General features: G+C 59.7%; 1 long non-coding RNA gene across 1 annotated transcript; it reads right to left on the reverse strand.

Moving 5' to 3' along the window:
• Positions 1-1,147: 1,147 nt before the first annotated feature.
• Positions 1,148-9,913, reverse strand: LOC116217288. The gene is made up of 2 exons (XR_004161649.1): positions 8,574-9,913; positions 1,148-6,945 (listed from the first exon to the last, which is right to left on the reverse strand). It is a non-coding gene; the product is annotated as an uncharacterized LOC116217288 (long non-coding RNA).
• Positions 9,914-9,992: the final 79 nt, after the last annotated feature.

Below are 9,992 nucleotides of genomic sequence, written 5' to 3' on the forward strand. Positions count from 1 at the left end.
TGGCCCTGCCGCTAGGTCAGCCCCACGCAGCCCACCTGCAGCCCACGGCTCCGTCGCCAGACCTGCTGCCCAGCTCTGCAGATGAACCCCGCATGCACCTGAGGTCCAAACCCCACTGAGTATCATCCCGCTTCTTGGGAGCCCTTGGGCACAGAGCTGTCTGCTGTGCCATGGCTTTGGTGGGCTTTGGTGGGCTCGGCACCGTGTGCGGCTCTGGACACCCAACTCAGCATCAGGAGCGCAGCGTGCAGGGCTGCTCCCTCGGTTTGGAGCAGGGTGCTCACTGTGCTCCTTTGGGTACTGCTGGGTTTCTGCAGACCTTTGGCACCCTCCTGCTCTCTGCCCTTTCCTTCTGGCCTGCTGGCTTCAGGATTTTGTCTGGTTCTGAGCTCTTTCTCCTCCCTAGCTGCAGTGCCCATTTCCAGCCAGGGATCTCCCTATCAGCCCCCCACTGAGCACTCACCACAATGAAATCCCTGAGCTGTGGGGTCTGGGACTGTGCTGGGACCAGAAATGGGCACCGTGCCTTCACACTGCTGCTTTCACATGTCCAGAGCCCATGCATTTTCAGCTTTGTCCCCCTGCTGCTGCTGTCCATTTGAGTGCCACTCTTTGATCACCACTCCATGTGGCATGGGGCTGCTGCTGTCCCACACCTTCACAGTGCAAAACAGGGATTCCCTTGATCTTCCCTGTCCTCCATGCCATTTTTTGCCTGGATTCCTGCTGGCACTTTTGGATGCAAATAGCAAGAACCGATGTGTTCTGCTTGAACTCACAGAGCAAAGGAAATTGCAGGAAGTGAGTGAGCGTGAGCCATTTTCTGTTATTAATTCCTGTGGCATCCCCATGCTGACCCAGCCACGCGGCATTATTACACTGCTATTTGGTGAGTTAAGCAACAGCTCTATTTAAAAACAATCACAAATGCTATCAGGGATCCTTCCTGCTGAATAAAAGTGTGTTGGTGCCAAGGTGCCCACTGCTTCCCAGTGTCACACATCCATCATTTCCAAACCTTGATGTTACAGATGTAGTGCAAGTTGAAGCACCAATGGTGCAACCAGACGATACACATGGTTATGCCATAAGATAACCTGACCTTACTTTTCTTCCTCGTCAGCCCCATCACCTCAGAACTGCTCGATCCAGTCGCACACTCAGCACTTTATTGCACATCTGGATTAACAGTGTGCTCAGTGATCTGCTCCAACAGGGTTGTTGCTCATCCAACAGGACAAGTGCCAACAGCCCCAGCGCTGCACGCTGCCCCAGCACTGAGCTCCCGGCACACACTGTGCTCCTTCATGTCCCCACAGCCACCTGCATACCTGCCCTGCTGATGATTCATGTCCTGTCTATTTGTTGCCTGCCACTCTTCTTATGGAGTTTGTTTGTCTGGGTCTTGTACACATCAACAATTTGTTCCAAAATCCAGCCTGCTCCTTGCAATGACCGGGTTGTGTACAGGTGAATCACTCAGCATGCTGATAATGCACCCAAAAATGAGCTCACCTCCAGCTCTGCAGAGAGCAGCTGTGCTCAGCGGGGCCCTACCAGGTATCTGGTTGTCTCCTTCCTTCTGCGCAGTCTTGAGCAGCAGTGGGGTCAGGATAGGACCACAGCTGCACCCAGCTGAAGTGGCATTGCTGCAGTGGCACAGGGTGAGCCCCATGCGGTGCAGGGCCAGGGCTGGGCTCCCACAGACGGGTGCTTGCCCAGGGTGAGCCAATACAGCTCTGAAGGAGGAATGCTGTTGGAACATTGGCCAAGGAGGCGGTGGAATTCTTGCTGTGAGCTGCTATTTCTGCCCTGGTTGCTGTTTGCAGCAGCAGCAGTGCGTGGGCTGGGGGCTGTCGGGCCCTGACCATTTGTGCACTGTTTGAATGCATCTGCAGGGGGTTGGAAGTGGTCCTTTGTGGGCTTCCAGCCCTGTACACAGCCCCCAATGTGAGAAATGAGGTGCTCAGAATATCTGCAAAGTTCCCATAATGTCCGTGGCTCATCCCTGTGTTGCCATGCACCCGGGGGCTGCAGGGACGCTGAACTCTGTACACACAGTCTCTGTGGGTTCCAAAAGCCCCACCAAGATCCCAGGAGTGATGAGCATTATTTTTATGGTTAAATCACACTGTTGGTGCTGCAGATCCACCATGCCTCCTACTGCCCCACGGCAGGATGGGATGGATAGGCATGAGGAAGGTAAACTGAGGCAGGGGGGTCTGACTGCCATCACCTTCCTTCTGGCCGTGATGACCCTGACCCCCCAGCAACCTGCTTGCAGACCATGTGGGGCTCAGGAGCGGTGCTGTGGTTTTTCCCAGCTCTTCTGCTGGGAGTCAGTGTAGTAGCCCTGGTGCCTGGGCTGCTGTATTGGAGGGACGCACTGTGTCATTGCAGCTGTGACCCTGCTGTCCCCAGCTTTGCTTTGCTTGGGTCCCCAGCAGGGTGTCGGCACAGCCCCAGGCCTCCTGCCTATTGTACCTGCCCAGCTCGGGCACCTGGTGCCTGTGCACACAGCTTTGCACTGCATTTCCAGCTCACTTGGGGGTGAAGCTGAACCAGAGGCTCTTGCTTTACCCTGTAGGAGCAGTGTGGGTGTGCAGCAGCCCGCCCGGCTCTGCGGCTGTAGGGGAGCGTGGGGCCCCAGGTGCCTTTGCTGTGGTTTGAGCAGGGCTGAGCACAGCGTGCAGCACACAGAGCTGCAGCACAGGGCTCAGCACATGAAAAGTGCAGTGATGTGCAAAGCTGGGACAGGCTGGGGCCTGGGGAGCCGGGAATTCCCTGGCAGCACAATGCGCAGTACCCGACTCCCACAGGAGGGAGCTGCCTCCTGCATGGCAGTGATGGCTGTGGGGTGCTCCAGCAACAAGGTGGTTTTCAGGGCTGATGGGCATCACCTGGCCTTAGGATTTCCACTGCCTCTTTCCTCTTATTGATTTCTTCCATCCTCTAGGTGCTTCCACAGGGTGCAGGAATCAGAGCCGTTACCCCAGGGCCAGCTCCAAGTGAAAGCCAGAAGAGAGAGCTGCAATCTGGAAGGGGACATGGCTGCTGGGGGAGCCACCAAGGGCAGTGCTGTGCACAGACTTGCACCATTGTGAGCTGATGCTACGTGTCAGGGATGGATCTGGGGGGAAGCTGTGCAGAGCTCCAGGCACCACACAGCCTGCAGGATGCTCTGCAGCATTCCTGGACAAGGATGAGGAGTCCTATGAGGATGAGTCCTGTTGATGAGGATGAAAGTGCTGCTCTGGGTGCACACCCGAGGGCAAGTGCAGAACAGGGCTCTGCCGATGTGTGATGGGGTCATGGGAGGACCTTGAGTGGTGCAGGAGGCTGCAGCAACACGGGGCTGCTAGGCTGCGTGAGCCCAGTGCTCACAAACACAGCAGACACAAATGGGAGCAGACAGGCTGACTCGAGACGCCAAGCTCCAACCCTGGGAGCTCAGGGCTGCTGTCAGCACGAGATGGGGTGCTCTGAGCCATCCCAGCAGCACTGCACTGCCTGCTGATGCCTGCACTGTAATGCTGCGTCCTGGCATGACCGCTGTGTGGTTCAGCTGGGGGGGGTCTCGCCCCCAGTCTGCCACCATGCATGGGGCTCTGCTCACCCTACAGCTCACGGGCAGAAGATGTGAGGTCTGTCTGCCCAGATGCATACGGGATGCACATTGCCAGGGTGCAGAAATAAATGCTCTGCCGTGCCGTGCCCTGTCTGGGGGTGGTCCCGCTCAAGGACTCCCAGCACTGCCCCGGGGCTCAGGAGGGGAAGATGGCCTTGATGTATGGGAATGGCAGGGGGAAGCCACAACTCCAGCCTGCGTCGGCGAGTGGAAATTTCATGCGCCTGCCCTGGGTGTTGTGAGGCCAGCAGCTGTGGGAGGAAGGTGCCGACTGTGGTGCATGGTGTAGAGGAAGGCATTGGGCTGCGCCCACACTGCCTGGCCCTGAGGTTGGGACAGGATGAAAACCAGTGCGATGTGGGGCAGCCAACGGTGCAGGGCTGGCAGCTGCAGGACCAGGCAGTGCCATGCTCATCCTCAGACTAGGGCATACAAGGAACCACGGCCTCCAGACACCGGAATTTGGCACAATCCCCCATATCCCACTCCAAGCAAGCAGCTCCATCCCAGGTGCCCACGTCCCCATGGCGGTGGCCCAGGGGGTGTCCCTGTGCATGGAGCAGTGCTGATGCCACCACCACGGAGAGGGAAGGACGGGGGTCTGCGGCGCAGCCCACAGCAGGGAGGGGCATGGCTAATTGGGATAATTGCTACAGCAGGCGAGGGGTGAGCGAGGAGGGGGAGGCCGGTGAGCGGCAGCAAACAAGGGGCCCTTGTGCATAGGCGGCCCGGCACGCGGCCCCGGCTCCAGCCGGCAGCGAGAGCCAAACAAACGGGGACTGTTTGAGCCGAGCGAGGACAAGCGGGCGGCAGGACAGAAAGCAGAGCTCTGCTGAGAGCGAGCCGGAGCCAAGGGCCTGGCTGGGAGCTGGGTGCTGAGCGGGCCTAAAGCTTCCCATGGGTACGGTGGCCCTGCTCCGGCCCGGCTCTTTGCTGGGGACAAGGTCCCCATGCTGTCCCCAGGATGGGGCAATGGCAAAGTTCTAAGAGGCACCGGGTCAGCGCAGAGGTGACAGCCGTTCCCTTCCCACTGAGACTGTCCCCAGTACATGGAATTCCCCATCATGGAAAAAATAACAGGAAACAGCCTAAAAACGTCCCTCGTTGTAGCCGATGTGACATCTCTGTGTGGCTGTGGCACAGCTGAACCACGAGGTCACGGCGTCGCTGCGCACAGCTGCTCACAGTGAAACCAAAAGTGGTTGAGCATGGCTGTGTGTCAGCGCTGCTGCCAGCAGCACGCCGGCCCCTCCGTCTGCAGGAAGCGATTTCTCAGCTCAGAGAAGCACTGACATTTGGAGCAGGAGGCCCGTGGCTGTGCATGTGAGCTGCCTGGCCAGGTGTCCCCAGCTGGGGCTCTCGGGGCCATTTTCCAGTGCACAAATGCTTCTCCTTGGCAGCGCTCCAGGTTGCCCCCAGCTCAGAACGAGGGACGGCAGCTGCAGCCCAGGGACACAAATCCCCCCCGGGTTACTTCCCCAAGTGGGCTTTTGCCAAGAGTGCAAGGCTGTGAGGCCATCCCGCAGCAGCCCCATGCCCACGGTCCCCCAGTTAGACATTTTGTGCCTGGACGGAGCTGCTGGGACACCGTCTGGGCGCTGGACTGCGATGCTGATCAAAGCACCTCAGCTCCACTTGCTGCCTCCTGGGCAGGTTCCCAGCCCCAGCACTGGACTGCAGGGAGGAGACGGGAAGGACTTGCTCCAGGCCAGGAAATCCTTGCTTTCTCCCACAGCCCGGCCACAGTGGGCAGCCACAATGCAAGCTTCCCTGTGCTGCTGCCAAGCCCCCACGTGAGCCGGGCTGGGAGCCACAGGGGTGAGGGACAGCACATGGTTGCAGGCGGTGATAAGGAAAGCAGCTGCTGGCCTGGTTCCTGCGTGGGGACACCCGGCAGCCAGCCAAGTGGGGCTGACCCATGCGATGCCAAAGTGTGGTGCAGGTCTGGTGGCTGTGAGAGCCCTGGGACAGGAGTGCGGCCCCCAGGGGAAGGATAACCTGTGGTGGGACTGCCTGTGATGTTCTGGGGTTAACAGAGAGTTTGTGAGGGTCCTCAGGGCTCAAGTGGGGTGAGGTATCCTGTGAGATCATTGTAGGTTCTGGTGTTTGTCAAAAAAACCACCAAAAAGCTCTGAGTTGGTCATGCAGGGCCGTGCCGTGGGTGCCATGGCATTGCCATGAAGACTGGAGTATATGAACCTTCCTCCTGTCCTGGACATCATAAAATGATGTATGCAGAGTAGCAGTGTGAGGGCTGGCATGCAATAATCAGCATCCTGCAACCAGTCGGGCTGCCTCAGGGTGGGCAGCTGTCCTCAGGGTCACGTACTGCATGTCTCACTGCTGTGCTCAGATCTGTCCCTGCAGCACTCACTGCACCGCAGACCTGCTGAGGGTTGCCTGCTCTGGGGACACTGGGAGCTGCTGGGAGCACAGTGCCCGGTGCCTTCCAGGGGTCTGCCCCTTCGAACTTCCCATTTTGTGCAGCCCCAAGTTTCTGCATGCTGCCTCCGCCAGTGGGGCTTCTTCTCCCTCTTGTTCATTGGAGAATGGATGCACGGAGACAGAGCACTCGTGCCGTGACCACGGAATCCTCCCCTCCAGCACCTCGCCCAGGATGGCACGCACCTCGGGTGGCTCCTGCCTTTCAGTTGCATTTTTTTTCTGCCGACAACTGCAGAAAACGAGGCAGTTCTGCAGTGATCACACGCCTTATTTCTCAGCCATTTGCTTGCTGTGAGTGTGCAGTTCCTAAGCAACCATCGGCTGCAGCCCGGCTGGTCCCAAATCACAGCAGCCCAAACCACAGCCAGGTCCGCTGCTCGGAACTCAGGCTGGAGCCACATCCTGCCCATAATTTCCATATGTGCAAAGCAAGCACCAGGTGCGTGCTCTCAGCTGGCACTGTCTGTCCCTTGCACAGTGCTGGACAGACAGACATTGAAGGATTTTGCCATGTGGCTGCCAAGGGATAGGCCGGCTCTGGGGTCAGGAGGAGGGGTGACGCTTTTGGATGCTGCCAAGGGCAGATCCAGGCTTTCTGCTCTGAACTGCCCTCCTGGGGAATGACGTGGTGGCCAAAGGAGCGATGTGCTTCCCACGGGGTCAGGGCAGGATGCCCACGCTGGTGCCCATCTGCTGAACCCCTCCTGTGCTTGTGCTCTCTGCCACTGAGATGCTTTGGGATGAGGGCTCTCACCATTGTCCCCAGGATGGAGAGGGTCATCACAGCCACCCTGCTCTGTTCCCAGCAGCATGTCCCTGTGCTTCTCAGCATGCCACAATCTCCACCTCCTCCTCTGCCAGGTTCTCAGCATCTGCCATAAGAAAGCAAGATCAGTTCTAATTCCTCTCATTTACCCCCCAGCCTGCCCAGGCAGGATGAAGTACAAATATCCCACGGGCAAACACCAGCACAACACCAGGCTGCTATTGTGGCAGAGACAAACCCATGGCTCCATAATGTTCCCTGCGCTGAAAACAAGGAGGAGCTGGCACAGGCACCAGCAGCAGCTGCCTCACCAGTGACTGGAACTCAGTGCTGGATGCCTGAAGGGCACCCTGTGGGTCCTTGCAGCTCCGCAAGGGAGTTTTTCACCCTACAAGCATCTCAGATAAAATGCATCAGTATGGAGCACTGGCTCTGCGAGCCACCCTCTCCAGCCCAGCCCTCCCTGCTGAACCCAGCCCTGTGCCCCCCAGCCTTGGTTCTCAGAACGTGTGAGAATCTGGGTCGAAGCTCCCTGGGGATGGCACAGGGCTGGTGAGCTCTGGGGAGGAAGGGCATGCCGCTGTGAGCCCAAATTCACCAGGTGCTGGGGACATTTTGGCTTCAGGCATCAGCCCAAGTACTCACAGGCAGGAAAGCTGCCTTGGTAAAGACTCTGTAGAGACTAAAGAGATTGTAGCTGCTCCTGTTCCTTTCCCTGCAGGGCACCCAAATTTCAGCTTGGAGCTAAACTGGACGTGTCTATGCACAGCAGCATGCATGGATTTTGGAGGTGATGTGACATGGGCAAATCACAGGATGTTTTGGGGAAGCTCCTGGTGCTGGGAAGCAGCTGCTGCTGAACCTCAATCCCTCCTGGGGACAGCAGCCCCAGCCTCACACCCTGCTTTCTGCAGGAACCCGAAGCCGTCATCTTGTCGGGCACGGGGTTAAAGACAGAGCTGGCACAAGATCAGATCACCCGTTGGTAAATGGAGGCTGGGAAGCAGCAGGCCGCCAGCTCTGGAGCAGGAGAGCAGCAGCCAGGGCTGAGAGGGCTTCCGGAGGCTGCAAAGAGCCGAGCCGGCGCCGGAGGCTGCGCGCAACGAGATTATCCAGGAGAGCGTGGGCTGGGCCAGAGCATCCCCCAGCGCTGCCAGCTGCCACGGGGGGGCAACGGGGATGGGGGGGACTTCGGATGAAGGCTGTCCGCTGACCACAGAGGCTGCAGCGCTCTCCGAGGCGCTAGCAATGGGATCTTCGCTTTTGAGACCCCTTGGGAGGGGACGGGCAGTGGGGATCCCCGCAGGTGTCGGTGAGCGGAGCCCACGCGTGAGCGGGGCCGTTCGTGGGGCGCTGGGGCAGAGCGCAGGGCAGCTGCTGCCGGGTCCCGCAGCGACACCTCCCGTGCGAGCAGCGACACGGCGGGACAGCGGGACGGCAGGCAGGACGCTGCGTCGTGGATTTTTAAGCCTACACCTCAATAAACGCAGGAGCCTTTCCTTGGGGAGAGAGCTCCGCGTTGCCGTGAGGAGCTGCGGGTTCTTCCCACCCATTGCTGGGTGCCGCGGTGCCGGCAGCGCTCCTCCCGATCTCCGCGCTGGGGGGAAACTGAGGCACGGAGCCGGGCGAGCTCCGCTGGAGCCCTGGAGAGGTCCGACCTCGCAGCTATCCCAAAGCCCACCCCGAGCTCTGCACCCGATCCCACCGCTCCCGGCTCTCCCCAGCCCCACTCACCCGGCGCTGCGGATCTCGGCGCTCTGCGCGCGGCGCTCCCGGCGTGGCCGGCTGGGAAACGCAGTCTTGTCCCGCAGAACCCGGAGGAGGGGGCAGTTCGTTTTGCAAAGTGCTGTGGGAAACGTAGTTCGAGTCCCGGAGGGGTCAGCAGCGATTCGGAGCCACGCTGCTCCCCAGCTCCACGTGCACGGCCCCATTCCCGCATCCCGACAGCTCCCCCGTGGGATGGGATCCTGCACTCAGCCGCTTGTGGGAAGGCGCTGCGGCTCTGCACTTTGGAGGTCTCTGTGCTGACCACAGCATCATCCAACGGCAGAGACGTGGCTGGAGCTGGGGATCTGCAGCGGCCCTGTGCTACCTTGCAGTGTGTTTGGCCGCTGACACAGGAGAGACCATGCGGCTGCAGGCAGTGTGGGACGGGAGCTGTGCCCATGCCTGGGGATGGGACATCTGTCCCCAAGCACCTGACATGTGGATGTGGTGCACAGGAACACAGCCCGAAGTCCTGCAGCCTGAAGCAAATGCCCACTCTGGACCCGCCGGTGACACACAGGGGACACATGGGTGTCCTGTGAGGTCAGAGAGGAGCAGTGAGGCTGCGGTGGTGCCACTTCCATGTGACTTGTCCTCATGCAGGTGTTGGCCCAGCTCCATCTAGGGAGCTTCCATCCTTGCTTCCAGATGGGAAGCAAGGCGCTGGGGAGTGTTGCCCCCTGCCGGCAGCCCACAAGCCCACAGGGGCAGAGGCGGGGAGCTGGGGGGGCCTGGCAGCTGGTGACGGTGGAGACACTGGCTTTGTGGCTCTGGGAATGTGGCAGGATCAGGGCTCCAAGGCAGTGGGGCTTGGCCTGGGGGCTGAGTTTTCAGTTGGCATCTTTCGAAAAGCCTCACCTTGGTGCAGGGCTGGGGAGTGGGGGCTCACATGGAGTGTCCCTGTGTGACATCCTTGTCCGCTCTCAGGTACAGGGTGCTGGAAATCAGCATCTCCTTTTGCAGCACTTCTGGTCCAGAGCCAGTGTCCCTAGCTTCATGACAGCTGTGCCCCTCTTTCACCCTTTCTGTGTGCTTCACTCCCTAAAGATGCCCCGAGGGCAGGCACAGGGTTAAGCCCCTCAAACCCATTGTGGAAAAAGCTCTGTTTATTGGGTTCATGCTTGTATGAAGCCAAAGTCCCACCGCAGAACTGCCTGTACCCTTCCCACTGCCCTTCTCCACAGCAAGCAGCTCTGGTCCAGCCCGTTTGGTTTGTGCCACTCTCACCGGCACAGGGATAGGGACCTGAGTGGGGACCCGGCTCTGAGGAGGGACGCAGCCAGGAAGAGCTCAAGAGACCTCCGGGCTGCGGGAAACGGTGCGCGGGGGACTGGGGCAGGAGGAGCGCGGCAGGGAGGGCTGCGGGGTGCGGAGGGTGCGGTGCGC

This window comes from Meleagris gallopavo, chromosome 19 (assembly GCF_000146605.3).
Source record: "Meleagris gallopavo isolate NT-WF06-2002-E0010 breed Aviagen turkey brand Nicholas breeding stock chromosome 19, Turkey_5.1, whole genome shotgun sequence".
In the NCBI taxonomy this organism is placed as follows: Eukaryota; Metazoa; Chordata; class Aves; order Galliformes; family Phasianidae; genus Meleagris; species Meleagris gallopavo.